The sequence below is a fragment of the Homalodisca vitripennis genome, chromosome 7, assembly GCF_021130785.1.
Source record: "Homalodisca vitripennis isolate AUS2020 chromosome 7, UT_GWSS_2.1, whole genome shotgun sequence".
Taxonomy (NCBI): domain Eukaryota; kingdom Metazoa; phylum Arthropoda; class Insecta; order Hemiptera; family Cicadellidae; genus Homalodisca; species Homalodisca vitripennis.
The window spans coordinates 26,673,995-26,685,446 of record NC_060213.1 but is presented as its reverse complement, the minus strand read 5'-3'; the positions used below and the strand labels follow the sequence as shown (position 1 = coordinate 26,685,446).

At 34.7% G+C, this 11,452-nt stretch overlaps 1 long non-coding RNA gene across 1 annotated transcript; it reads left to right on the top strand.

Moving 5' to 3' along the window:
- Positions 1-499: 499 nt before the first annotated feature.
- Positions 500-4,786, top strand: LOC124365737. Its single transcript, XR_006922740.1, has 2 exons — positions 500-3,305; positions 3,338-4,786. It is a non-coding gene; the product is annotated as an uncharacterized LOC124365737 (long non-coding RNA).
- The last annotated feature ends 6,666 nt before the right edge of the window (positions 4,787-11,452 follow it).

The following is an 11,452-nucleotide window of genomic DNA, read 5'->3' as shown; positions in this document are numbered from 1 at the left end:
ATTGTATATAACATATGTTTACTTGTACAAGTAGATAGTTTATAATTGTATTAAGTCATGTTTAAAGTTTGTTAGTTGTTACGGTGGCCTTCAATTAGACTGTGATATTTGTAACAATGTTTCAATACATAATTCAGATCTACAACGAAGAATAGAAATAAGTTAGTTGTAAAATTTTAGAATTGAAAAAGAATTAGAGAAGCACTTAACTGCTTTTTATCACTAGCATTATTTTGTCACTTTTTTAACCCATTGGCTTATACGTATTTTTACATTGAGCACATCTAGGGTTATCTTATTAAAAATGCTGTAATTTAAGGATTTTGTTATATTTATAAAAAAATTACAATTTATTTGGTTACATTTTATATATTCTTTTGGATTGCCATGAAATGGGCTTTAATAATAAATAAATAGTAATATTTTTTGTCATATACTTAAACAAATAAATGCTGTACAAACAAAAAATTATTTTGGAATTTTTTGAAACTTTCAAAATATTTGTTTTTGTGTGCACAATAATATAAAAGACAATTGTTGCTTTTATTTCATTTGAAATTTATTTCTCTACACAGAAATACCATAACATATGTACAAATATAAGAATAATGTTTCAGAATAAATGTTTTTTTTTCCTAAGCACTGAAAATTTCAAGAATATTTATTTTTTTCTCTTGTAGTACACTATGCATTTTTTGGTAATTTATTAATTATTTAAATTTCAATTAATTGTAGAATCGAATTTTTCCTGTGTTTCAACTATATTAGTCCAACCACTATAAACAACTCTCATTTGAAAATAGAATGTTTACGATCGGGGGCGTGTTTGTTTAAAAAACACAAAGCAGAAGACAATAAGCTGTGCGAAGCAATAACATCAGATGTTATACATTATCTGCTTGAGCAGACATTGTAATATAAAGCAAAGTTGTTTAAAGCAATAATGATTTGATTTAAAAAAATAATAATAATAAAAATATAACTAATTTTCTTGGTGACAGAAGTGTAATTGAATTTGGAATTTAATACAGGTTAAGCACACTATAATACTTTGACACAGAACGTTAGCAAAAAATAATATGTAATATGAAAACATGTATAATAATCGAAAGCCGGAGACAGATGTAAACAACTGGAACGAAGTGAGACATGGTCATGTCGCTTCATACTAACAATCAGCTGGTATGACAATGTTGCAACACCGCCATGTGGGGGGTGGGGAAGTGGGGTGCTGTAACTGCTCATACAGCAAGCTTGCAATGATGTGCCTTGTACTATAGCTATGGTCAGGTGGTTTGTCCATACATTGTAACTAATGCTATTTTTGTCAGCAGCGCTCCGTCTTGTGTTCGTAATTGTTTTGAAGTAAATATATTGTCTTCATTGATTCGTATTTTTATATTTATATAATTATAGTGGGTGGAAAGAGTAAGTTCTGATACCAATTGATGTGTTTTATGCAGTAATTTTATATATTACTGCATTTTATTAATTTTTTTTATATTTTTTATTTTATTATTAGTAATTTTATGCAGTATTTTTATTTTATTCTGTTTGATAAGATCCTCGCACAGGCCAGTGGCCCATGAGGACGGACAGAATAAGGCCTAAAAGGGGATCGGCCTCTCCTTTAAAAATAAAAAATATAATTTTCCTTGGTATAAAAAAAATATAATTTTTAAGTGCTATTTCCAGTTTATGTACTATACTTCATATTAACACGTTCATGGCGACGTGTATCCTATAAAATGCACGCAATCTTTCACAACTGATGTTGTGTACCTGGTCAAGTACACACCGGGCTTTTGTAAAGTGCGTTGTGCGCTCGATGGGATACACATTGCTGTGCACTTCCTTATTGCTTTTTATTCTTTACCTGTGTTGGAGATTGTTAAATTTGATCTTGCGCTTAATAAATAAATACCTCAGATTATCATGTACCCCATCGGGAGCATATTATATTAATTTTTAAGGTAAATGAATTTTTTTTAAACCCCTAGGGGTACACGAAGAAACAATAAAAAAATATTCAAATAATTTTTTTCTGAAAAAATTGCAAAGCCTACATACTTTTCTTGATTATACTTAACTTTCTTGTTTAATCTAAAACACATGGTATTTGCCATTATTATTGACAAATTCTACGGCAAATAAGCCATCATCGTGAATGTGTTAAACAAAATAAACCATATGAAACTATATTATAGTTTCTGAAACCGGAATAAATTTTGAACATTTTGCTGTATTGTGATTTTAAATTTATCTACCTAATTATTGTTCCTAGCTGTACGCCCAGAACCTTTTTATTTTTTACAACCGGTTTCATAACTTTGAATTACAAGGACAATCTTAATTACTAACATTTAGGATTCATATTAAACGTAACAGTATTCTCTAGTTAATTGTGAAAAATTATACCAAATATGCATATGTTTACATTAAACAAAGATTGTTATACACTTTATAAAAAAAGTCTGCAAATCATCCAAAAAGAGCCTGTGAGTTAAAGGAAACCAACTGCCAGTATGCTATAGGATCATCTTATTAATCCGGTTCAGTCGGTCTCGTTCACTGCTGCGATTCATTCATTTGAACCGGTCAGTACAGAGTTACTGAGCCTTCCCACTAAAGCGTGTTCATAGTGTTGACCGAACAAAATGAACGACTGAATGTAACGACCGAGTGAACGAAAGGATCTGTTTGTAAAAAAGTGTTCAAATAGAAGAAGGAACAGTATATTGTACAGTAAATTTATAGATACATAACAATAAATTAATGTATTGTCTCAGGAATCTAGTCAATGTAAATAGATCTATTAAAACTGATAAAAATGTAAATGTAAGTTACCAGATACATTACTAAATATTTTAAATGTTAATACTTATTAATCAATGGACTTGAATGATTGATATGCCTTTGATTTATCATATAAGTAAGGTTATTCCCTTACAAATGTTGTAAATAAATTACTAGAAATTAAACTGACATATTGCTGGTTTGAAAATAATTTTTTGTTATAAATAACAAGATATTTTATATCCAACCGATTAACTTCCACCACTTTTCACTTTCCCTATTCCCCCCCCCCCCCCGTTGAGTTATATGATTACGGTTTTATTCTTAATCAGTTAGCAGTGAACAAAACGAACAACTGAACAATTTTGGGGACCTAGTGTAACTTAAAGCATAAACTTTATAGTTTTAGATAGTTAGGTGATGTTAGGTGAACTTAATTATAATATTGTAAGTTTTAACGATTATTAAAAATAATGTATCTGATTTGAAAAAAATATTAAATTGATTAAGTTGGCAGGAAAAAGTGAAAGAAACTTTCGAGGTGAATGGATCTTTTGAAACACTTTGATCCGAATCACTAGTTCACTTGACTGGGTGTTTGAATCGAACTGGTCAAAAACGAACGACACATCTCTACTGGCCACTGCCACTGCGCGGCTAACCTCACAACAAAATGCAAGCACCCTGGATACGTCTATGGCTACATTAATCTGTTAAATTAATATTTTATGCTTAGGCTGCGACACTTGTATATGTCTGCACACAAAAATATAATGTAGTTATAGAGCAGGAAAAGTAGCTGCAGTGTAAACAAAACTGTGTGAGCGAGACACGATCCTCACAGCTGATAAACAGATACAAGAAGGTGCTGGTCCTACTCTCCACCACAACCCCCCCCCCCCTTCAGAACTACTGCTCTGAAATTTGCTTCTGCGCAGGTTTCCTTGCAAGCGGTTTATCTATAGTAGGACTCATTGAACATTAACACCTCATGAAGATTGAAATCTTTCAAGGACATCACATTTGGCAATCAACTGGGTTTGTAAATTTATAAAATTATATTTTTGTTTTCTCATAATTCTTTGAGGAGATAGATTTTCTCTCACCAGTTTCTTTGTACAAAAATACCACAAGAGCAATCTGTCTTGCGTCTAGTTGAATCTGTGGTTTTTATTACTTGAGTATGATAAGTGCTCTATCTTATTGGGTAATAACTGTTCTGTTAGTCAAAAACACAAATTATGTAATAATTAATTCGTTTTATTAAAAGTTTAATAAAAAATTAAATTATTGGATAACACATTCATTATGTACTTACTGTCTGTTTGTTGTATATTTGGTAGTTTTTCAACGTTTCGAACAACTGATTTGTAAGCTAAACATAGTTTACTGCAAGATTTAGTTGTGCTTTATATAATGTAAATTATGGTACTATGAAACTACATGTATTATAATATTAATATTACAACAGTGGCAGTTTTGGGTTATGTTAATTTGGCAGAAGTGACTTGGCTATTGAATGAATATTTTTGTAAGTTCTACATATCAATTATTAAACACTTTTTTAGGGTTTTGCATCTTACAACACGTTTCGCACATGCAATTTAGTCAACAGAGTCTGTGATTCACTCAGTCACTGCATATGATAATTTGATGTGTATTTTAAAGTTTAACACCTTCACTGCGGCTCTATACTAAGTGATCTTGGCTATTCTCAATCTGGTTCTGCGCTGTAAGATGTCTGCCACAGTTAACGTGTTAACATAATGATTATTCATAAAGTAATTTAATAATTCCTGTTACTAATAAGGCAAAGTGCCTTAAACGATTTATTCAGAAGTGCCTGATTATGAATATTTATCTTTATTGTTTAATAAAGTAAGTGTGAAAGTCATTGTATTTTAATACAAATGTTTTATACAATATGAACAATTAAATGTAAAATATATTTTATTTGTACTGTTGTGTTTCAAGAAAGAATAGATATCAATATGGTGTGTTTCATTTCCTAAACCTTCTTTCTCGTAAAAAATAGGATTCATAAACTGTTAACATCCAACTTTTGTAGAAACGTTGATTTATTTTCAATAGTTCAATAAATTTAAATAATTGCAAAATAAAACCAACAAATGTACTATTACAAGACAGTATACAGAGTCTACACATACACATTCATGCAGCACTATAATAAAATATCAAACTATAATATATTCAAATACACAGGGGCGGATTTACTGTATCGTACATGTCGCAGATGCAGAGGGTCTGGGGATCCCAAGTACAAATATTTAAGGTTTTTCCTAATTTTTTTTCAGGAACTGTTTTTTTATAAATCTGGTTTTGACTTCTTATATACAGTGAGTAAATATAAAAATACAATATTTGTCTCTTTTATTCATAAGCATAATTTACAGTTGGGTCACAGAGCTGAAGATATGTGCAGTTCAGATGTATTCTTGTACTTCGAGGGTATATTCTTATTTCTAATGGGAACGTATTAGAAATAAGAACGTATTAAATTCCCCAATTGGCCAAGTTTGTGAATGACCGAATGGCAACACTAAATGAATAAGAACATAGATTTGTATTTCGAAATGAAAAATACAGATGGCTGTACGAGACTAAAGTTAGTAAAATACAACGTTATTTCAAATAATTCATAGGTTATCCTTCATGCACCAAATATTCATTTGTACACGAAAATTGCACTATTTCTTTGATATTCAACATTACGTTAAAACTATCGGAAATATAACATTAAAAAAAGATTTCAACACAAAAAAGACTATTTATTTTCCATTAATTCCTGATGATAAAACAAAGCAATGAAATTTTTAACTTGGTGCACAAAACAGCTTGGTACACCAAAGTATAAATATTTATAAATTCATCGTATTAAAAATGTTATTACTTTAATACAATAATAAAAACCAAATATATGCTTCATGCACCAAAACATAAGCAATTGCATTTATTTAATTCATTATAAATATCGCCGTAATTATTCTAATAACAAAAAATAAATAGTAATGAATTTTTGTGAACCAGTAAATGACTGGTGCACCAAAGCATAAACAATTAATATTTTTGTATGTTTTGTAAGTATTGCCATTCGGTCATTCACGAACTTGACAATATGCCCTGGTCCCTTTCTTATGTCGTGTGAGCAACTATCGCAATTGGGGCTGATAACACTGCATAAGGGAATGACAGGAGCACACTAACCTCAAAAACGCACCAGAACTGAAAATCTACCATTAACAAGCTAGGTCTGGACATAGCACTGTGCAGAGGTCAGTGCCTCAAATGTCGGTGTTATATGCAGCACTGCAGTCTAAAGGGCCCCATACACCTGCGAGTTTGGCTCGCGAGCCGGACCCGCTGATTATTCACCATACACCTACGTATCTTGCTCGCCCAGTTGCAAACATGAGTTTTTCGAAGAAGGTTGCAGCTGCGGTCATAGTGTTAAATGAGCTAGGTGTATTTAAGAAGAAACGGGTAATGTGGTCAACGAATTGGTTACTAAATAGAAAGAGATTTAGTTACATGAATTTTATTAGGAACTAGAGGGCCCGGCGCGCTTTGCTGCGCATTTCAATAATTTTTTGCAAAAGTTGCCCGCGGCTTCGCACGCAATTTCCCGTTGAAAACAGTACACTATATTCACTTATTCTTTTTCTATCACATTCTAAACATTGCTGAGATAATTGATAGTCGTTCCATCGTGAGCCTCTTGGGCGTATTATGAAGGTATGTACCATATTCCTGCCTCTATCTAGCTGTTACCCACGGCTTCGCACGCAAATCTTAAGAACCGAAGTCCTTATATTACTTAGTAAATTTTTTTTTTACTATAATAAATTTTAGATTAAATTAGTTATATCTCCGATGCCACGATTGAGCTTGCTTTGTTGTCTCGATCGAGAGAATATGTACACACGGAGTTTTGAGAACCATACTTCTGTCAAAAAAAACAACTAAGGTTGATTTTATAACATTCTTTATATTTGTAGCCAACGTAAGATAGTAATTAATTATGATATCTGCATTGCTCTTCTGATCAAGCATGAGCATGGTTTATATTAAATAAATATTGCAGTTAAAGGTGAATTTTTACGTCAAATTTGAATTGTATTATCTGGATAGTAAAGTCTATGTTTAACAGTGATTGCAGAAACAGTTTAAACAAAATTTGTCGTTTTTCTTAAGCTTAGTCTATGCTTTAAAACTATAAGTGTAATATATGTTTACAAAGAACAGCTGATTAAAAATTTGAAAAGACGTTAACATATGTTTGCTGCAATGCATTTCTTATGGGTATTTCTGTAACCAGTGGGGCGGAATCCTGAATCGGGAAAGGGATGGGCATAGCTTATAAACCTTCTCCGTGGAAAAATACATATACGTACAAATTTTCATCATGATCGGTCCAATAGTTCACGATTCCATAAAGGACAAACATACAAACATTCATTTTTATATATATAGATGATAGTCGCCAAGACTGTCAGAACTATTTAAGGATGTCAGCTGAAAGTTTTAACATGTTATTGGACAAGGTTAAACAGCTTATAACAAAAAAAGACACTATACTGCGAAACGCTATATCACCAGAGGCACGCCTCACTGCTACTCTCCGTTTTCTGGCTACCGTTTTCCGTCTTCATCCTCGTTCAAATTGCTCTTGGTCTTTCGAGGCTGCTCCTGCTGTGCGGTGAACTTCATGAGCTCGAAGTACCACAGAGTTGGGGTGTACGTATCATCTGCGGAAGCTCCGCTTCTCGTGCTGTCACGAACCTTCCTCATTTCCTTCCTGAATGCTGCCCTAAGGCTATCAACTTTCCTTTTTACAAAGGTAGTGTCTACATTCGGAATTTTTTCTTTCATAATTTGGAGGAGATGTTCCCAGGCAGTATCCCGTTTGAACTTGTTGGAATACTCCGCACTTCATACCTTCCACAAACACGGCAAATTTCGATACTCTTGCCTCAGGGCTCATAAATACGAGACTTGGAGTCAGCCATGTTAGCTCAAAACAAACACTTTACCCTTGGCGGAACGAGTGGTGCGTAACGTTTGGCCTGCAGTAGTGAAAACTGAATGAACAGATTTTTCGGTGGTGGGGGCACGAGTCCGATCCATAATGCTCCATACACTGGCGAACTGATACCCGAGCCGAGCCGCACAGCAAGCAGTGGCGGATCCAACTCGGCTCGCCTGAATTTGACTCGGCTCGGCTCTTTATTGTCCATACACTGACGGATTTGGTCCATTTCTAGGCGAGTCGAGCCAGACTCGCAGGTGTATGGGGCTCTTTTCGAGTCTGACTCGCGAGTCTGGCTCGGCTTGCCTACAAACGAACGAAATCCGTCAGTGTATGGGGCCTAACGAGCCGAGCTGAGTCAAATAAAGGCGAGCCGAGCCAGGTCCTCCACTGCTTGCTGTCCGACTCGGTTCGGGTATCAGTTCGCCAGTGTATTGTGCAGCAGGATCGGACTCGTTAGTTTATTTGCAACGCGGACGTCAAGCTAGTAGGGTGTGTTCTGTCATGGCGGACTCAAAGTTATTTATGAGCCCTGATTTCCTAACAAAATTTATTGATGAGTATCGGGATTTGCCGTGTTTGTGGAAGGTTCGTAGTGAGGAATATTCCAACAGGTTACAGCAAGATAAAGCTTGTGAACATCTTCCTCAAATTACAAAAGAAAAAGTTACAAATGCAGACCTGAACTTTATAAAAAAAAGAAGGTGGATAACATTCGAGCGTCATTCAGGAATGAACTGAGGAAGATTCGTGAGAAGTGGTGCATCTTCAGATGATACGTACACCCCAACTCTATGGTACTTTGAACTCCTTAAGATCACCGCAGATCAGGAGCAGCCTCGACAAACAAAGAGCACTTTGGATGAGGTTCAAGAGAAGGTTTTTGAAGGAGAAGACTGTATTGTTGAGGTAGGTTCTGTATTGACTGTTCATTATTACAGTTTTAATAATACATATTAGTTACATACGTAGGAAGTTTTCAACTGTTTATTTTCCGTTAACAATCAAGAACAACATAAATGCAATCTATAAAAAAACTCATTTATTAACCAGTCTGTCTTAAAAGGGCACCTTTCCTGGTCTACTGAAATAGTTCACATAGACATCTCGACTCTCAGAAGCTTCCTTTGCAGCTGTTGTTGCATAGGAACTGCGAAGCCTATGAAAACACCCTTGAGGTAGATCATTTCTCCAATCACCTTCAATAACGCTGGCGCTTTCTGTATCTTCCTTGTCCAGCATTGACCTAGGCGTATACTCGTACTCTGCTCTATTGTTTGCCCGAAGAAAATTTTGTAGAACCACGCAAGCTAGCACAATAACGGTTGTATGAAGAATGCAAAATCTGGACGCTAATACACCAAACGCGTTTTCCACACACCTTCTTGCACGTGAGAGCCTGTAGTTAAAAATTCTTCTTTCATAAGTCCATTTTCCTCGAGGAAAAGGTTTCAGTAGATTTTTTTGAAGTAAAAAAAGCTTCATCAGCAATAATCACAAAATTCATTTTAGACACTGTATTTTCTCTCTTAGGAAGGCCCAAATCACCATGTTCCAATTTTTTATAAAATTTAGTCTCTTCTAACACCCCTCCATCTGACACTCGTCCGTTGCAACCGACATCTACCATTATAAAATGGAGGTTGGCATCTACGATTGCTAGTAATACTACACTATGGTATCCTTTATAATTGAAGTAGTATGACCCTTCTGCGGCTGGTTTTACAGTACTCACGTGCTTTCCATCAATAGCCAAATTGGTTCAAATTCTTGTGCGATTTTTTGCCATTCCTCACACGACGATGGAAACTGAAACCTGACAAAATGAAATTTGTATTATGTTATCTGAGTGCTTTGAGTACATAGTGTGCTTTACCATAAGCGCAGTAGCACAAATCAGAAAATATATGTATTCATATTTTGTTTTCTTCTACAGGCAGAACCAAACAAAGATGTGAACAACGTTGTCAATGAACAAACGTTGAACATTATATCTCAGTGTACAGCTCCAATAAGAATTAAAATTTCGCCAAAACGAAACAGAGGTGAAGAGGAACTGCGCAAACGGAAACCAATTCTAGAAAAGGCTTCCGCTGTACTGAATAAACCGGATGACGAATACGACGGCCTAGGTAAGACGTATGCAGCAAAATTGAGCTGCATTCCTGCTTCTCAAAGAGACATTGCAGACAAATTGATTGGTGACGTTCTATTCAAAGGGTTGCAGAACACTTTGACTAATTCCACTTTTATTTCTGATTATGGTTATTCAACTGGTTCCTGGCGTGGGGGAGATAGGCTACACCATCTCCCTGTACAACTATATCAAACTATTCAACACCCATCTCATCTTCGACTCCTGAACAAGCAAACCGCATAGCTCAATCTGAAGAGTGTACTTTTTTTTGGATAACTGTTACTGCTTTAAATTTCGTTTTATAATTTAATTAATGTGTTCAATACAAATTACCTGTTCAAAACTAGAATACTACAATAAACATAGAATAAACACTATAACTGTTTGGTAATATTGTGCAGTATTCTTACCTTCAAGTATTCTCCTTTCAAAGTGTTGTAGATATACTTGCAGGTCTCTGGTATTATTCTGCCCAATGCTTGAGGTGATATGATTGAAGAAAACTTTAGGTCTTCAAACGACCGTCCGGTAGCCAGAAAACGGAGAGTAGCTGTGAGGCATTCCTCTGGTGATACAGCGTTCCGCAGTATAGCGTCTTTTTTTCGTTATAAATGGTTTAACCTTGCCCAATAACATGTTAAAGCTTTCATTAGATATTCTTCAATAGTTCTGATAGTCATTACGACTATCATTCTTAATAAAATTCAACAAATTCATATGACTAAATTTCTGTCTATTCAGTAACCAATTCTTTAACCATATCCCCTTTTATTTCGTTCCTTCTTAAACGCACCCAACTCATCTAACACAACAACCGCAGCTGCAACTTGCTTCGAAAGACTCATCTTCACAACTGAACGGGACGAGCAAGATACGTGAGGTGTATGGTGAATTAACGCAGAATATGGCTCACGAGTCAGGATCGGCAAGCCAGACTTACGAGTCAGACTCGCTAGTGTATGGGGCCCTTAAGATACTGGAGATGAACGTGCCTTAAATTATCCACACTTTAAATTTGGTTGGCAAAAACACTGCAGAAAGTTGTAATTGGTCCTTATTTCTTGACTGGGTTCAACATGTATAGACTACATTTTTTTAGTGCCTCTACATAGGATACACTCATATTGCACCTTAAGCGAAAACAATATTAGTTATGAAAAAACACGCAAGTTAACATGAAAAAAACTACAATTAAAGCAGAAGCTCTTGGGCTTGCCAAACAGTTTGCCTTGTACAAAACTACCATCGTGACAATTTTAGGGAACTACAAGCTTGAAAGACTAGGTAAAACCATTGAGTGTTTAAAAAAATTGAAACATGTAGATGATAGTACAGCTGATAGTCATTGAAAAACTTTTGAATGCATGTGAGGATTTCTCAGCATTGCAAAGTGAAGCTCTAAGTTTACACTGTTTACAGAAAAAATTCAATGCAAAAGAAAGCGAAATAAAACAATTGAAAAGAAGGAAGAA